The 16,930-nt window shown below is 34.1% G+C and overlaps 1 non-coding gene and 1 pseudogene across 1 annotated transcript; one reads left to right on the top strand and one right to left on the bottom strand.

Moving 5' to 3' along the window:
* The first annotated feature begins 3,168 nt into the window (after nucleotides 1-3,168).
* On the top strand, nucleotides 3,169-4,093 carry LOC112862434 (small ribosomal subunit protein uS5 pseudogene; annotated as a pseudogene).
* An 8,994-nt stretch (nucleotides 4,094-13,087) lies between these two features.
* LOC112863015 (small nucleolar RNA SNORA76) lies at nucleotides 13,088-13,214 on the bottom strand. The gene has a single exon (XR_003223855.1). It is a non-coding gene; the product is annotated as a small nucleolar RNA SNORA76 (small nucleolar RNA).
* Between the last annotated feature and the right edge of the window lie 3,716 nt (nucleotides 13,215-16,930).

Below are 16,930 nucleotides of genomic sequence, written 5' to 3'. Positions count from 1 at the left end.
GTTAGAGTGGGAGAGAGCCAAAGCATAAGAGACTGTTGAGAACTGAGAGCAAACTGAGGGTTGATGGGGGGTGGGAGGGAGGGGAGGGTGGGTGATGGGTATTGAAGGGGGCATCTTTTGGGATGAGCACTGGGTGTTATATGGAAACCAATTTGACCCTAAACTTCATATATTAAAATAAATAAATAAATAAAAATTTTAAAAAGAATAAAAGAAAGGATTGTGTTAATGGAAAGTGAGATATAAGTGTTTTGAATAAAATATATCATAATGTGATATGATATATATATGAGATCATTCCAATTTTTTAGCCTAAAGTATTATTTTTGCAAAAGAAATCACAGAGGATTTAAAAAAAAAAAATCCTTCAAGAAATAGAGAAATAATGGATAAAGGTTAAGAAAACAAAGAACAACATGCTACTTAACACATTATAGCATGCACCTCTATTTCAGATATTCTACATACCCAATATTGGCTTATAACCAAATTTTCTTAATTGCAACAGTAAACTGTTAGACAAATTATGCATGTATTAAAAAATAAACCTTTGCAGGGGCGCCTGGGTGGCGCAGTCGGTTAAGCGTCCGACTTCAGCCAGGTCACGATCTCACGGTCCGTGAGTTCGAGCCCCGCGTTGGGCTCTGGGCTGATGGCTCAGAGCCTGGAGCCTGTTTCCGATTCTGTGTCTCCCTCTCTCTCTTCCCCTACCCCGTTCATGCTCTGTCTCTCTCTGTCCCAAAAATAAATAAACGTTGAAAAAAAAAAATAAAAAATAAAATAAATAAATAAACCTTTGCAAATGTTAGGTAGAAATAGTTTGATTGTTATTATGTGCAAAGTGTGGAAATAGTCATTTGAAGCAATTTTATTGCTGAATTGTATGTTTGGAAGATATTAAAAAAGTACTGGGAAATATATGAAACAATGTTTCCATAATTGTCCTTAGAAACTCACACTTGGCTGTAATGATATGAACCACGATTAACCTTATTAATATAATTAGCAAGTAACTTAAATATAATACACAGCTTTCTCAGAAGAATTAATTTACTTCAGTATTTTTTTAAAAAATTGGCTTTTTAAAGACCTAGTAGCAAACATATAATATTTCTTAATGGAATTTAAATATTGGCACAATTGTTGTAACATAGTAGGATAACTATAGAAGTTGAAAATATGAAGTTAAAAGTTACAGTATAGATATGAAGCATAGTAGTTATAGTTTTTTTTTAATGTTTATTTATGAGCCATCGCAAGTGGGGGAGGGGCAGAGAGAGGAGGACAGAGGATCAGAAGCAGGCTTTGCACTGGCAGCAGTGAGCCCAACATGAGGCTCTAACTCATGAACAGTGAGATCATGACCTGAACTGAAGTCAAAGGCTCAACTGAATGTGCCACCAAGGTGCCCCTTGTAGTTACAATTTTTGTTTAAGTCCTGGAATCCTAACATAACACATGGGATTAAAAATAACGCAATGTATGTTCCATTCCCCTTGGACATATTCTCTTACTGTGTTTCTTCTTAGTGCATGAAATAGCACATAAATTTTGACATATTCCAAACAGACCAAGAAACTACTTGTTGTCACAATGAGTAGTCTGCTACCCAAAGTTAAGAGTATTTTCTTAGATATTAAATCAGTCCTCCCTCAATGAATTGGAAATTTTATTATAGTGAAATGAACAGGTTTGGTAACCCTGGTTAATCTTGCAATTAAATGTACCTGGATCATAAAGAACTATAATCCTTCTAAAAAAGTGGGTAAATTGGGCAACATACTGCCCACTTATTTAACTAGTACGACATAAGCATTTTCATAAAATACATAAATGGGATGAAAGCTCTAGTTTAAAATATAAATGAAATCAGTGGAACCCTATGCTTTTCAATATTTATAAACCACATGATCATGAATAAAATTGAACAAGATCTTACAAATATAAATGTATAACTTGCAGGAGGTATCTAATATTATACAAGGATTCTTACTGAGGCATTAAAATAATACACCACATTATGCTATTTAAGAGGTCTCAAAATTTTAATATAATTTCAGACTGTAAAAAGGAGCAAAATTCTTAGCTAATCATTCTCAATGTCCAAACGTTAAATGTGGGGGCACCTGGGTGGCTCAGTCGGTTGAGCGTCCGACTTCAGCTCAGGAAATGATCTCACAGTTCGTGAGTTCAAGCCCCGCATAGGGCTCTGTGCTGACAGCTCAGAGCCTGGAGCCTGCTTCCAATTCTGTGTATTATATTTAAGTTCTTAAATATAAGTTACTTATATTAAGCTGTGTATTATATTTAAGTTACTTGCTAATTATATTAATAAGTTTAATCATGGTTCCTATCTTTACAGCCAAGTGTGAGTTTCTAAGGACAATTATAGAAACATAATTTCATATATTTCCCAGTACTTTTTAATATCTTCCAAACAGAAACAATTCCCTCTCTCTGTGTCCCTTTCCCCCTCCCACTCTGTCTCTTTCTCTCAAAAATAAATAAACGTTAATTTTTTTTTTTAATGTGTTGTCTGGTGAAAAGTCATACATACATACCACTGGGGTAAGTATAAAGAAATAGCATTATTTTTGGCACTTGGTAAAACTCAAAGATAACCTTGAATTAGGAGATTCATAAGTAAAAGTTCATAAATAAAAGTTGAGAAAAATGGATCAGGCAATATCCTCCTGTGTTGAGTATGGCCTAGATTGAAGATAAGCAAATTTCACTGCTATCTCAGAAATAGTTTTAGGGCATGTTAGGGAGGCTGTTTAAAATCAGATTATTGAAATAAAGCTTCCAGGAAAAATTTCTAAAAAGGAATTGTTCACCAGTATATACATGATTCAGGCCATCATACTGAAATCACATCCATCCAGAGCAAACCAATTAGTTAGTGGCCAACATCTAGAAGACTGATCAAACCCAGCATTCCTTTGCATACTTCAGTCCAGTGGATGCAGTCCTTAACCAATTGATTCCAATACAAAACCCCGTGTGCAAAAACAAACCTATCATTACAAGTTCAGTATTCTATTCCAAGAATCTAGATTTAATTCCCTACTGTTCTTATGAAACACAAAACTACATTACTGAACATTTTTAAATGCACTATAGTTTACAGATAAGACTTTTCTCTATTCTTCTCTGGGAAAACACCAAATGGTCGATGACACTGGTGCTGCCGGAGGGCCTGGAGGACCCACAGCCCTGGAATGGGAGGCTGTGGTGGTTTCTATGGAGGTTTCAGCAACGGCCTTCAGGTCTGGCCAAACGGGGGGGGGGGGGGGGTGGTCTCGGGCGGTAGGGGGTAGACCAAGGAGCTTGTAGAGGCAAGACCAAAGACAAGGAGTGGATTCCTGTCACCACGCTGGCCTGCCTGGTCAAGGACATAAGATCTATCTCCTCCCTGCCCATCAAAGAATCTGAGATCATGGACTTTTTCCTGGGGGCATCCCTCAAACATGAGGTTTTTAAGATTATGCCTGTGCAAAAGCAGACCCGGGCTGGCCAGTGGACCAGGTTCAAGGCGTTTGTTGACATTGGGGATTACAATGGACACCTTCGTTGGTCTGGGTGTTAAGTGCTCCAAGGAGGTAGCCACTGCAATCTGTAGGGCCATCATCCTGGCCAAGCTTTCCATTGTCCCTATGCGGTGAGGCTACTGGGGTAACAAGATATGCAAGCCCCACAGTGTCCCATGCAAGGTGATGAGCCACTGTGGCTCTGTGCTGAGATGCCTCATCCCAGCCTCCAGAGGCACTGACATTGTCTCAACCCCTGTGCCAAAGAAGTTGCTGATGATAACCGGTATTGAGGACTGCTACACCTCAGCCATGGGCTGTACTGCCATCCTGGGCAATTTCGCCAAGGCCACTTTTGGTGCCGTTTCCAAGATCTACATCTATCTCGCCCCTGACCTTTGGAAAGAGACTGTGTTCACCAAGTCTCCCTGTCAGGAATTCACTGACCATCTTGTAAAGACCCACACCAGAGTCTCAGTGCAAAGGACCCAGGCTCCAGCTGTGACCACCACATAGTTTTGTATAAGAAAAATAAAGTGAATTAAAGATTGTTAAAAAAAAAAAAAAAAAGAATGTTTTCTCTGTTGGGAATAAATCCTTAAGTGTCAGAACTTTATGGTCCATTGATTATAGAGGTCTATAATCCTCAATATTGCAGCCTCCACTATTCTATAATTGTTGCCATCGGGCAATTTTTTAACCCCTGCACCTGAGTCTCAAAAAGTACCAAGGAGAGAGAAATAGCTAAAAGTTCATGGGATATTCTGAAAAACAACATTGAAAAATAATAGGGCAATTTAATAGTACCCTATAATTGGAAACCATTCACACTGTAACCTGTTTTGAAATATAAGCTTTTTGAGGGTAGGACTATGTCCTTTAAATGATACCATATATTTGTATTTATATGAAACAAAAATAGTAATTTTAATATGTTGTTTTATTTATATATGAAATATAAGTATATAGTTTTATGTTTATATCTGCCTATTTATTATGAATGTTGGCTTTAGAACCAATACATTTCTGTGTCAAATAAGCACAGATGACACTTCGGTCTGTTTCACATCCCCATGGGCCTTGTGATGGCTTTCTGCATGGCACATAATGGTCTCTGTGACATTCAGGCTTGGATGTCATCCAACTTTTTAAAGCTAAATGTAGACAAGACTAAATTATTACTCATAGGGTCTCCTCAACATCAATCTTTATATTTCTTTTTAGTTCTTCCCTCTGACATCTAGTATATCCTCCTCAATGTCTCAGGGCTCATAACACTGAACTGATTTTAGATTCTGAGCTTTGTTTTTGATGTCCATATTAATCAGGTTGCAAAGTCATCTTATTATCATCCTAGAAGCCTTTCTAGGATATATCTCACTGAGTCTCCAAGGGACAGAAAAACCTTCAGATGTGCTTCCATTATTTCTTGCTAGGATTACCGTAATTCATTATATTCTGGCCTACCTGTCACCTCTACTCTTAGCTGCATAAAGCTAGTGCAGACTCTGGTAATGTGTAAAGGCATACAAAAACTGGAATAACTGATCACATTACTTCAGTAAAGAGGAAATTCTGCTTGCCTCTAGGAAAGCTGTGGATTGTTTAAGCCTTTATTCCACACAAACATGACGGGTTTCTGAACTATAGTCAAGTGACTTGTTATCACTAATTGCTATTTTTCTTTAGGAAAAGTGCCAAGCATTGAAAGTATTCATTTCCAAAAGCAAATTTACCTCATAGAAAACATAATAGTTATGATCCTGAAAGGAGGGATAATTAACATCTTATAAATTGATTCCCGTTTTTTGTGAACTTGGGAGAAGGGCTTATTATATAAAAGAATCTTATTAAAAATCACATATTATTTTGTAATGCAAATAATCACTCCTATGTTTATCTGTACTGTAAATTTAAATGTTAGTAGTAGGATGTTAGGTTTAACAGGCAAGGAACACCTGCAATGATGCTGTAGAAATAATCACCTCTGTTTCAGTTGATTCTAAGCCATGAAAAAGTGCTGAAGGAGATCTTGCAATGCAGGGACAGATTTATAAGATTGTCTCTCATCTAGCCACTCACAGACATCGATCAAAGTGAACAATAAAACATACCTACATTCTATTTCAGATGTGATTAATTTGGGTACAGTATTTACATTTCTTCATTCTGGGCTTATTTTACTTTATTATTTTCCTTCATCCATGTCATGTTGTTCCAGTGTCAAAAGTCATTAGAAATCTCCTCTTTTTGTGATTAAATTGCTTTACTTCCCTTTATCTTCTATGTCAAAGCTGACATTGGAGGATCTTGAATGTAACAATATGGGTCTTTCTCCGCATCAAATCCATGATAGATATACAAAATAAGAAGGCATAAGACATGCTACAAACTCCCCATGCCCATTCCTCTTACCTAATTCTTATGTTTATCAGTTCTACTGAAGGCACTTCCTATGGTAGACTTCCAATATTATATTAATATAGGCATGTTGTTATGCAACATTGCATTAGCCTATTAAAAACACTTCCCTGGGTAATAAATCTGAAAAATGACAATACTTCCCAGGATCATCACTTGCTTTAGGAACTGGAATATAAGGCAAAAAGCAAAGTACATTATCTTCACTAATGTTCAGGACAGATGGTAAGGGGCCAGGGATGATGTTGAGGATAAGAAGAATTTTGAAACTAAAATATTCCTTGAGACAAAAAAAAAAAAAAAAATTGAGCTTCTCTTAAAAATCAATATGATATATCATCTAAAAACACTACCTGTTATCCAATTTTTGAAATATTCTAAGTAGCAGGTAGATAGCAAATTTCGGAAAAGCAACCCTCTATAAAACTATTTTATCAAAATAAAGGTGAAAAGCTTCTGTGAGAGTAATAATCAGCATAGTGTCCTAAAGCAATGGAAATCTTATCCTTTGTAGCCTTAAATCCAGGTTCAATCTCTCCTCTTATTAATAGCACCCTTCAATTACTCCCTTACAGTCTCCAAAAAAGTAACAGTTTCAACAGTAAAAGCAGTGGCTACACCTTCCTTCACTATGAACTATGAACTCCTCCATCTTCTACACCATCCTTGATTAGCAGGAAAGTTGTTATGTTTCCAAATTTCAGTTGATCATAAACACTTTTCCCCTCTCTACATGAGTCCAAAACATACATCCTAACATGTTTTGAGAATTCCTCACACTGTAAAGGGTTCTGAGTATAAGGACCGAACAGTTTTCTTTTCCTAAGACATGAAAAACTAGAAATCTTTATGTTGCAAACACATTTATAATGTCCACTCATTCATTTCTTCATTTATTAATAAAGCACTATTTATTGATATTAGAATATCTACAAGATAACCAAGTACATCTTTAAAGTACCATCAAAGAGCATCAAAAATATGAGAAAATTTCTAATGTTTAACATCTTACTCAAAATAGTCACCATGAAAATTATCAAATTTGTATTATAGTGCAAACTTATTTTGTAGTTTCATATATCTTATTTTATTATTTTATTTTATTTTATTTTATTTTATTTTATTTTATTTTATTTATTTTTGAGAGAGTGAGACAAAGTGCAAGCCGGGAAGAGGCAGAGAGAGAGGGAGACACAGGATCTGAAGCAGGTTCCGGGCTCTGAACTGTCAGTACAGAGCCCGACACGGGGCTCGAACCCACGAACCGTGAGATCATGACCTGAGGCGAAGTTGATGCTCAACCGACTGAACCACCCAGGCGCCCCACCATATATTTTAAATAGTATTTGGTGAAGGAGAGCTCTACCCTCTTATCAATGTTTAGGGTTTCTAGAGTTTGTCTAGACCTGCAGAAGCCATGCCAGGAGGTGGCATAATACTATGAATTAGATAGATGAGGTCCCTGTTCTCAAGAATGTTGTAAAAAAAAAAAAAGTTAATAAATAAAGAGAATTACAGATTGTGATAAATGCCATCAGATAGTAATGGAAGATGAGGAACCTGACTTAGAGGCAGTGGTTATGAAGGCCTCTCTGAAAACAACATTTAAGCTGATAACTAATGGGTGATAATCAACATTTCTTTCAAAGAGACAGGACAATAGCATCCTAGCAGTTTTAGAAGCCACAGTAAAAGTCCAATGAAAAGAAGGGGCTTGAAATGATCAAGAAAAAATAAATCAGAACAGCATGGTCAGAGTATATTGACTGAGTGAAGAAAGCGTCAAGAGGAATTTGGAGAGGGAGGCAGAAGAACAAATGAGGACCCATGAACTAAATAGAGCTGTGATAAGTAGTTCCAATATTGTTCTAATTGAAATGGAAACTACTGAAACAATTTAGCAGAAAAATCAAAGTGACATGATCTATGATCTTAACAAATCATTCTGGCTACTGAGTGTAGATTTGAGAAATAATACAGATGAGAGTCCTCAAGTTCTAGTTTGAAAAATTGAGTGGATAATTGTTTCTTAAGAAACAATAAAACTTCTGAGATAAGGAGTCAGAAGGAAGAAGATAAATGAAATAAGGAACAAAATACAAAATTTTCTTTTGGACTAATTAAGTTTGAAAAGTTCATGAAAAGATATCAAGTAGGTAGTTTGAATATACAAGTCTGGAATTTAAAGATGTCAAAGCTTAAAATATAAATTTGGGAGTCTATAGCATTTACAGTATATTTAAAACTAAAAGTTTGGAGGATATCATCTAGGAAGTAGGGTACAGCTAAAGAAAAGAAAATATGACCCAATCTCAAGGTACTCCATTCAGTAGTAGTTAGGAAAGGAGACTGATTATGAAGATAGGAGAAGAGGCAAGAGAAATGAAGATAAGTGATGAGAGTATTTCAAGAAGAAAAGAGTGGTCAAATGTTGTATGCTTGAAGAAAATAAGAGGTGAGAATTGTCCATCAGGCTTGGCTAATGGACCATGGCTGTCATTGGAATCAGAGACAAGGCATGGTGGAGATAAAAATTGGAAGGAAGATATGGTGTTAGATAATGAATTGTGCATGAGAAAGTGGAGATTAACAGGTTAGGTTTATTCCGTACACTGTGGAAGTGTTATTTCAAAGCAAAATACATTTAAGTGGAACTAAGAAGTAAAGACAAATGTTACTGTAAAATATTAAATAATGGCACAAAGCAGAGAGTGCCTCTTTAACACAGCTAGGCTGCCCAGTTCTGTACAGTACTTTAGGTTGATTTTTTAAGGATTAAAAAGTACAATGGGGCACCTGGGTGGCTCAGTTGGTTAAACGTCTGACTTTGGCTCAGGTCACGATCTCAGGGTTTGTGAGTTTGAGACCTGCATCGGGCTCTCTGCTGTCAGTGCAGAGTCCGCTTCAGATCCTCTGTCCCCTACTTTCTCTGCCCCTCCCTCTCAAAAATAAATTTTAAAAAACATAAAAAAAGGAAATCTTTTAAAAAAAATACAAGAGTGAAAAGAGAACTTAAATTCATGTAATTTATTTTCCAGATAACAGCAGTTCTTCATTCAGCTGCTCATTTAAGGATGAATAAGTAAACAAAAAGCACCTATAAACTATTTTTGCAAAAAAAAAATGTTCTGCAACGGAAAGAAGAAAATAAATATAGTGTGACATATATAGATGAAGAATTTATTAAACAATAATATAAAATTTTAGATGATAAGCACTGGGCACTCTCAAAAAAATGAAAATATTTTAAAAAGACCAAAGAAAAGAGACTGAAAAGAAACTAAACCGAAGGATCTAAGAAAATACCTTGAAGAAAAAAAATCATGTCATCATAAAATTTAAATATTATTAGAAACAGTCAAATGAAGAATCGACAATGCTAAAAATTGAACCTATGATGTGGAGAACAACCTTGAGAAAAGCACAGGCAAATATAAATTGGAAACATCAATCAGAAAAGGAGAGTATACAATTAAATCCAACAAATATTGAATCTGTGTATCTGAAGAAGAGAATGAAATAGAAAAATATGCTCAACTGCATAACAAGTACAAGGCTGTTTGTAAGTATGGGTTTTCCAATTATACAACAATGCTTTCACCTAAGATTCTTTCCACAAATAAGTTTGTATCCATTTTAAGTAGGCTCCTCATGCAGCATGGAGTCCAAGGCAGGGTTTGAACTCATAACCCTGAGATCAAGACCTGAGCTGAGATCAAGGGTTGGACGCTTAACTGACTGAGCCACCTATCTACCTTGTGGCTGGCTATATTTAGGTAGCAAGAACTGACTGCAGTTTTATAGCTCAGAAAAAAAGGTATTTGTAAAGCAGGTGACCTCTCCCTCTTTTTCAGTTGTCTTAATGGAAAGACAGGATTAATCAAAATTTAAAATTCCAAATTAAAACATAATTGAGCTAGTAACTTCCCTGCCCTATCTTGTCTTTATTGCTGGGTTAATATTTACTGTTGTTTATATCTAAATCTAAGATGATATGGTCTAAAACTAGAAATGCTGACAGCCTTTAGTTATTAAGAATATTATGGAAGAAGTAATTAGTAGACTTATTTTGGTTGGATAGTAACTGAAGATGACAGTACAGCCAGAGCTTCAGAGAACGCTTGCAATTCTTTTTCACCACAAAATAGTGGCTGAGAGAAAAAAAAAGTACATGTATGTATTTATAATATATAACAACAAACACACATTTCTCCTATTTAGACAGGCAAAATGTGCTAATATATTTGCAAATCTGTTTAAAATGGATATAATTTAGAAACTATGAACCATCAAAACTGACTCAAGAAAAATTAAATACACCAATAACAATGGAAAAAACAAAGAAAGTTGTCAACCATATCTCAGAAATACATTGGCAAATATTATTATAATTATTCTAAATCTATGAAGGAAAGCTTTCTATTACTTATGATTTTATAGATCTAATGTCAAAGCCTTATAAAAATAACTAAACAAATTATATGTAAAGTTTATTTTTAACATTAGGGTCAAAGTTCTTAATAAAACAATAGCATATAAATTTAATTATATATTAAAATATGATTCAAAGTGATTTTTAAAATATTCCGGTATTTCAAAGACTATTTATACATCCTTTAATAGGTCAGAGAATAAAACTATAAGATCACCTCAAAAGAGGCCTAAAATTTATAGGCTAAAATTCAAGATCCATTGTAGAATTAAAAGAAAAAATTAAATGCTATTTAAAAAGCAATATAAATCATCATTATGCTGAATGCACCAAAACCAGGAATAAGAAAAAAATTATACTCTCATATTACTTTACAAAAAGCTATTAAAGTAACTCAAGATGAACATAAAAACAACATAATATATAAACATTGGAAATGAGAAGGACAAATTATCATCATTAGCAAATAACATTTTCATCTACCTAAAAAAAAAAAAAAAAAGAGAATCAAACCTTAAAAAATTAGAGTTCTTTATGATGATAGTAAAACTAACATTTGAAAAACAATTATTTTCTTATATACCAGTCAATGTCAAATATAAAATCTAATATGAAAATAATAATTCCCATTGGCCAAAAATATGTAAAGATATCAAATTTCTCAAAATAAATGTAATAAAAAATCTATAGAAATATGTAGAGAAATAACATTAAATTAACTTAGGAAGATAATACAATATAAATGAAAATATAAAGTTCTGTTTTTAAAAAGGCAGAACTATAAACTTGCCAAATGGTAATTCTAATCCAAATTTCAATAGAATCTTTTGGAGGAAACTTGCAAACAAATGTGTATAGTGTTTTATGAAAAATAAATTAGATAAGCAAAGACTGAAAAAAACTATATTTACCTTAACATGTATGAAAATCTAGAGAAATTTAACAATTCAATATAGTGATGTTTATAAAGAAATAAATAAAGCAATGGAATAGAAAACAAAATTCAAGAAAACTAGAATAATACCCTTAATATTTAGTATCATAGAAAATCAATACCTCAAATCAATATTAATACTTAAAATCTCAGGAAAATGATGCAGTTTTAGAAACTGGACTATAATTTGGGAAAACTGAAGTAAATTCATTTTGCTTTGTTTCACAATTTTAACATAGATTTTAATATAGTATTTTAGCCTTAACATTCCACTTTTTAGGAATTCAAGAATCAAAACACATTGTAAGTTCAAAATATATATCTTAGTGTTATTAGTAAAAAAAGGAAATAAAATATGTTGACTAAATGTATTACTGTACATAAATATTGACAACAGTTAATATGATTTTGTAGAACATTTATGCAGTTTCATTCCATTTACACTGAATGAAAAAGGCACGTTTAAAAAAAAGAAATTTTTTTTCTAGCTAGTGTGTTTGAATGATGGTTTTTATTTTTGTGATACACTGGATTTGATATAATTAGCATCTGAGAAAAATAAATAATTATATACTATTACTTGTTTTTAACATAAGCATTCCAACCCAGGATTCACCATTTATGACATACATATGTGATCTTGGGCAAATCAATTAACCTTGGGGAGTCTCAGTTCCTTCAACTAATAGTAAACAAACAAGCAAAAAAGGCTAAAATTCAAGTTCCATTCCAGAATTTAAAAAATTAAATGTTATTAATTTTTTATACATGCAATAATACATGTGTAATGTATACTGTGTCATGTGGATTTATTAATAGAAAACACCATTTTATATAATTCTATGGAGAAATATCTGATATGCAAAATGAGATAATTAAAATATGGGGGATATATATAACCTGAAAATGGTAATTTTTCTATATTAACTTGACTGTATTAAATTTGGAAAAGAAATCTGTAGTAGGGTACAGAAATGTGGGTGTTTTCAAAAAAGCTTTATGGACTTTTCTGAATTACATCAAGAAAAACTGCAAAGTTCTTTTAAGAAACCTCAAGTGAACTTAATACCATTTGACATCAATATTAAAATACACACAAGGCATACAATTAAATTTATGTGGATGGGGTTCTTAGGGAAATAAATATATCGCAGTAAGCTTAAAACCTCAAAAAGTTGGAAAAAAAAAACCCTACTACCAGAAAGTCAAGTAATGATAAATTCACATATTTATGTAACAAAAGTTTGGTCCTAATGTCTTGGTTTAATAAGGACACTACTTTATAAACCTTTACCCACAGACTGCACATTTGTAAGATATACATGTCTTTACCTCTGTCATAATATGTTAAGGAAGAAATTGTTTAGGGAAGTGGTTTTCGTTTTTAAAAAAAAAATTTTAATGTTTATTCATTTTTGAGACAGAGAGAGACAGAGCATGAATGGGGGAAGCTCATATAGAGAGGGAGACACAGAATCTCAAACAGGCCCCAGGCTCCGAGCTGTCAGCACAGAGCCCGACGCGGGGCTCGAACTCACGGACCGTGAGATCATGAGCTGAGCCGAAGTCAGACGCTTAACCAACTGAGCCACCCAGGTGCCCCATCATTTTTTAATTGCCTTTATGATGAACTGTGCTTCTTTGATGGAACCAAAATTTTTGAGGGTTGGCACAGACCAAGGATGAGAAGAAATAAATTAGTTGTCAATCTTACCCAAGTGCGCGTCATAGTTACTTTCCCAGTCGCCCGCAGCCACGGCCCGATGCAAGCCGACTTTCGAGGTTAAAACGGTCGCGGGCGGATGACCCGGCAGCCACATTTACGCGCAAGCGCGTGCTCTGGTGTTGCAGCCTGACCCCAGGCTCCACGCGCAGACGCAGTGGGGGCTCAAAGGCAGTGAGGCATCATGGTTACGTTTAAGAGGCATTGAATACCAATCATTTGCCCTGACATTGTATGCTTATAATTTCAATTCTTACAGAATTTTTTTCTAAATTATTTTATATCAGCTTTAAAAAATGTGTATATTGATAAGGTCAGTGAAGCTTAATGAATAAAAATAAGAGTTTTACATCAGAAGGACACTGGCTATTCCTCACTGAGATAGGTGATAATTTCTTTAAACACGAGGAGCCTCATTTGTGAATGGGTAACATATGGGTACTCACCACACATGGTTGTTGGACGAATTAAATACAACGGGCACAGAAGCGGCAGCAGTAAATGTTAAATATTTTTAGTAATATTGGTGATAATTATGTAGCATCCTTTGGTTGTGTAACTATTCCTGAAAAGGTATGGGGTAAATATTCTTCATGTGTAAATTTTGTCAATAACTTAAACGTGAACTCTACACGGAAAAGACTGCTGTATTGATTAGTAGTTAAACCACGTGTTTCAATTGCAGTTCTTCTTAGCTATATGATAATGGTAAAACTAGCTATCCATTTTCCTGCATTTACTAAGAGTGATATGCATATACAGACAGTCCCCAACTTAGGATGGCTCAACTTATGATATTTTGACTTTAACACTATGTGAAAGCAACATGCAATCAGTAGAAACTGTACTTTGAATTTTGAATTTTGATTTTTTCCCAAGATGGTTAGAATGACCATCATCAAGAAGGGAAGAGATGACAAATGCTGGCAAAAATGTGAAAAAAAGAGAACACTTGTGTGCTACCGGTGGCATTGTGAACTGGTATAGTTCCTATGAAAAACACTATTAAGTTTCTTCAAAAAATTCAAAATAGAACTGCCATATGATTCAGCAATCCCACTTTTGGGAATATATCTGAAGGAAATGAAAACACCATGTTGATGAGATATATGCACCTCATGTTTGTAGCAGCATTATCCACAGAAGGCAAGCCATGGAAACAACATAAATTTCCAGTAATGGATACATGGATAAAGAAATTGTAGCATAAATAAACAATGGAATATTATTCAGCCATAAAAAGAAGGAAATCCTGCCATTTGTGACAACACGGATAGACCCTTAGGGTATTATGGCTACGTGAAATAAGTTAGACAAAGAAACACCAATAATATATGATCTCACTTACGTGTGGAATCTAAAAAACAAAACTAAACTGAAAGCCAAGACAAAATAAAACAAACTGATAGACAAAGAGATGCAGTTTTGTTGTTTCTGGAGGCAGGGGATAAGGGATTGGGGAATTGGATGAAGGTGGTCAAAAGGTGCAAGCTTCTGGTTGTAAGATAAATAAGTACTGCAGATATAATGTACAACATGATGACGATAGTTAAAACTACTCTATGGTAGATTTATCTGTGCGTTAAGAGAGTAAATCCTAATAGTTGTTTTCACAAGGAAAAAGCTTTTTTTTTTTTTTTTTTGGTATATATATGAGATGATGGATGTTAACTAACTGTGCTAATCGTTTCACAATATACAAGTCATTATGCTATACACCTTAAACTTATACGGCGTTGCATGTCAATTATATCTCAATAAAACGGGAGAAAAATTAAAAGTATGAAAAATGATCAAATGCACAATAACCAAATAAATGTAAAAAATGAGATTTTGAAATTTCACTATTAAATTGGCAAAAATTAAAATGTACATGATCCACCAATAATTACATGTGAAGACATTATGGCACATTAACATGATGAATTGATATTTGTCCATTAAATTGAGCTAGCATTAAAACATTTGACTGGGAATGATTTCAACTTTCAAGGTGTACTCAGTGAGCAAAACAAGATGCTATCAAGGGTATAGCATACTAATTATTCGGTAAAAGAAAGAGACAAATATCTATAAACTAAATAAATAGATCTATATTGCTATATTTATGTATGGAGCGTGCATGAGGTGTATAAGTGTGCATTTGTGTGTATTTACAAGTATATATATTTATATATAAGTTTATACAAGTATAAATGTATGTATTGTGAAAGCATTTATACATAGAAACAGTGTGTATATATATATACTGGCTATATACTATATCTGTTCATGATGCAGGTATGGAAATATGGGAAAACTGAATGAAGAGAACAAAGGCTAGAAGAGTTAAAAATAACTGCTCTTTAAAAAATAATGACACATAGGCTATAATCATATTTATACAAAATTATAAATATAAGGGAGAACCATAAGAATTTCAAAATTATTTTTTTTTAAATCTGCTGACTTACAGGTTGGTGACAATATTTTCAAATGAAAGAAGTAATTTCCCAATTAATGTCATTAATATGGTTCTATTTGGTGGTGAAAAACAAAACAAAACAAAACACGCTTCTACATGTATACACTTGCATGAGTGAAAGAAAGCCACACTAGCCTACTGACATTGCTTATTACAGGGCAGGAGAGGAGGCAGATACAATTGGAAGAGACCCCATGACCAGGTGAATAACTACGTATCATCTTATGTATACTTAGTACAAAGACAATGTATTACATATGTTAAAACCTAGTTTAAAAATTCTCTGAAATTCCTCAACTGACCAATGTTGACATCTCTCTGCCCCTATTCAGCAGGAATAGTTACAGAAGAAAAGACCTTCCAGCCTCAACAACCTTAAAGATTTAAGGGTCCAAATGGTTCTGAGGGGAAAATGATGAGGAGAACAAAGCAAGAGAAATATAGATAAAATTAAATTTCCTTACAACTTACAGCCCATTGATAAATGCCTGAGGCGAGCAGAGTGTGACATTCCTCAAGGCTTCAAGGTTGCCTTAATGTTCATGTTTTGCTAGACTAAAAGGGACCTTAGCTTAACAATAGCCAGACCTCCAGGATCCTGTAAATCTTCTTTAACATTGGAAATCTCTGTAGAGACTTTCATTCTCTCTACCCATCCCCCACAACTTAAAAGTAAATTTTCAATCACTCCTCACAATCACAGTACACCTCTTTCAGCCTAAGGATCTTGTCCCTGTGCTTTAATAAAAACACCTATTCGCACCAAACAAAACAAAACAAAACAAAAAACAAAACACCTCTCAATTTCCTCAGATAAGATATAACAAGACCCTTAAAAATGCTCCTTTCTCATGCCACCTGGTGGCTCAGTTGGTTGGGCATCCAACTTCATCTCAGGTCATGATCTCACAGTTCATGGGTTCAAGCCCCATGTCAGGCTCTGAGCCTGGAGTCTGCTTCAGATTCTGTCTCCCTTTCTCTCTACCCCTCCCCTGCTCATGGTATGTCTCTCTCTCTCTCTCAAAAATGAAGAAACATTAAAAAAATATATTTTAAATGCTCCTTTCTCTTAATGTACTAAATTCTCTAGTAAGAATTTTTCTTAAGAATAGTTACATATGCTTTCCAGAATTTATTTACAATATATCTCCCGTAGGATTGTATTTATAGGAGTAAAAAATTTGGACTAACTTTCCTCCAGCAAGAAGTTAACTAAATATGTTACATAAAATTTGATTTACACATACATGTATGTATAAATATATATTTGTATGTATTTGTAAACTATATAATATGTATGCATATTTATATAAAGATATTAAAATCCATGTAGAAATGTTTTAAAGAGAATACGAAATTCTTTGTTCTTCATGTTGCAAATACTTTCTCGGTTTGTCATTGCTCTCCATTCTATTTGTGACGCATT

The sequence above is a fragment of the Puma concolor genome, chromosome B2, assembly GCF_028749965.1.
Source record: "Puma concolor isolate L17-30 chromosome B2, mPumCon1.1.hap2, whole genome shotgun sequence".
Classification (NCBI taxonomy): domain Eukaryota; kingdom Metazoa; phylum Chordata; class Mammalia; order Carnivora; family Felidae; genus Puma; species Puma concolor.
The sequence above is the reverse complement of the archived record's forward strand: the minus strand, read 5'-3'. Positions and strand labels throughout refer to the sequence as shown.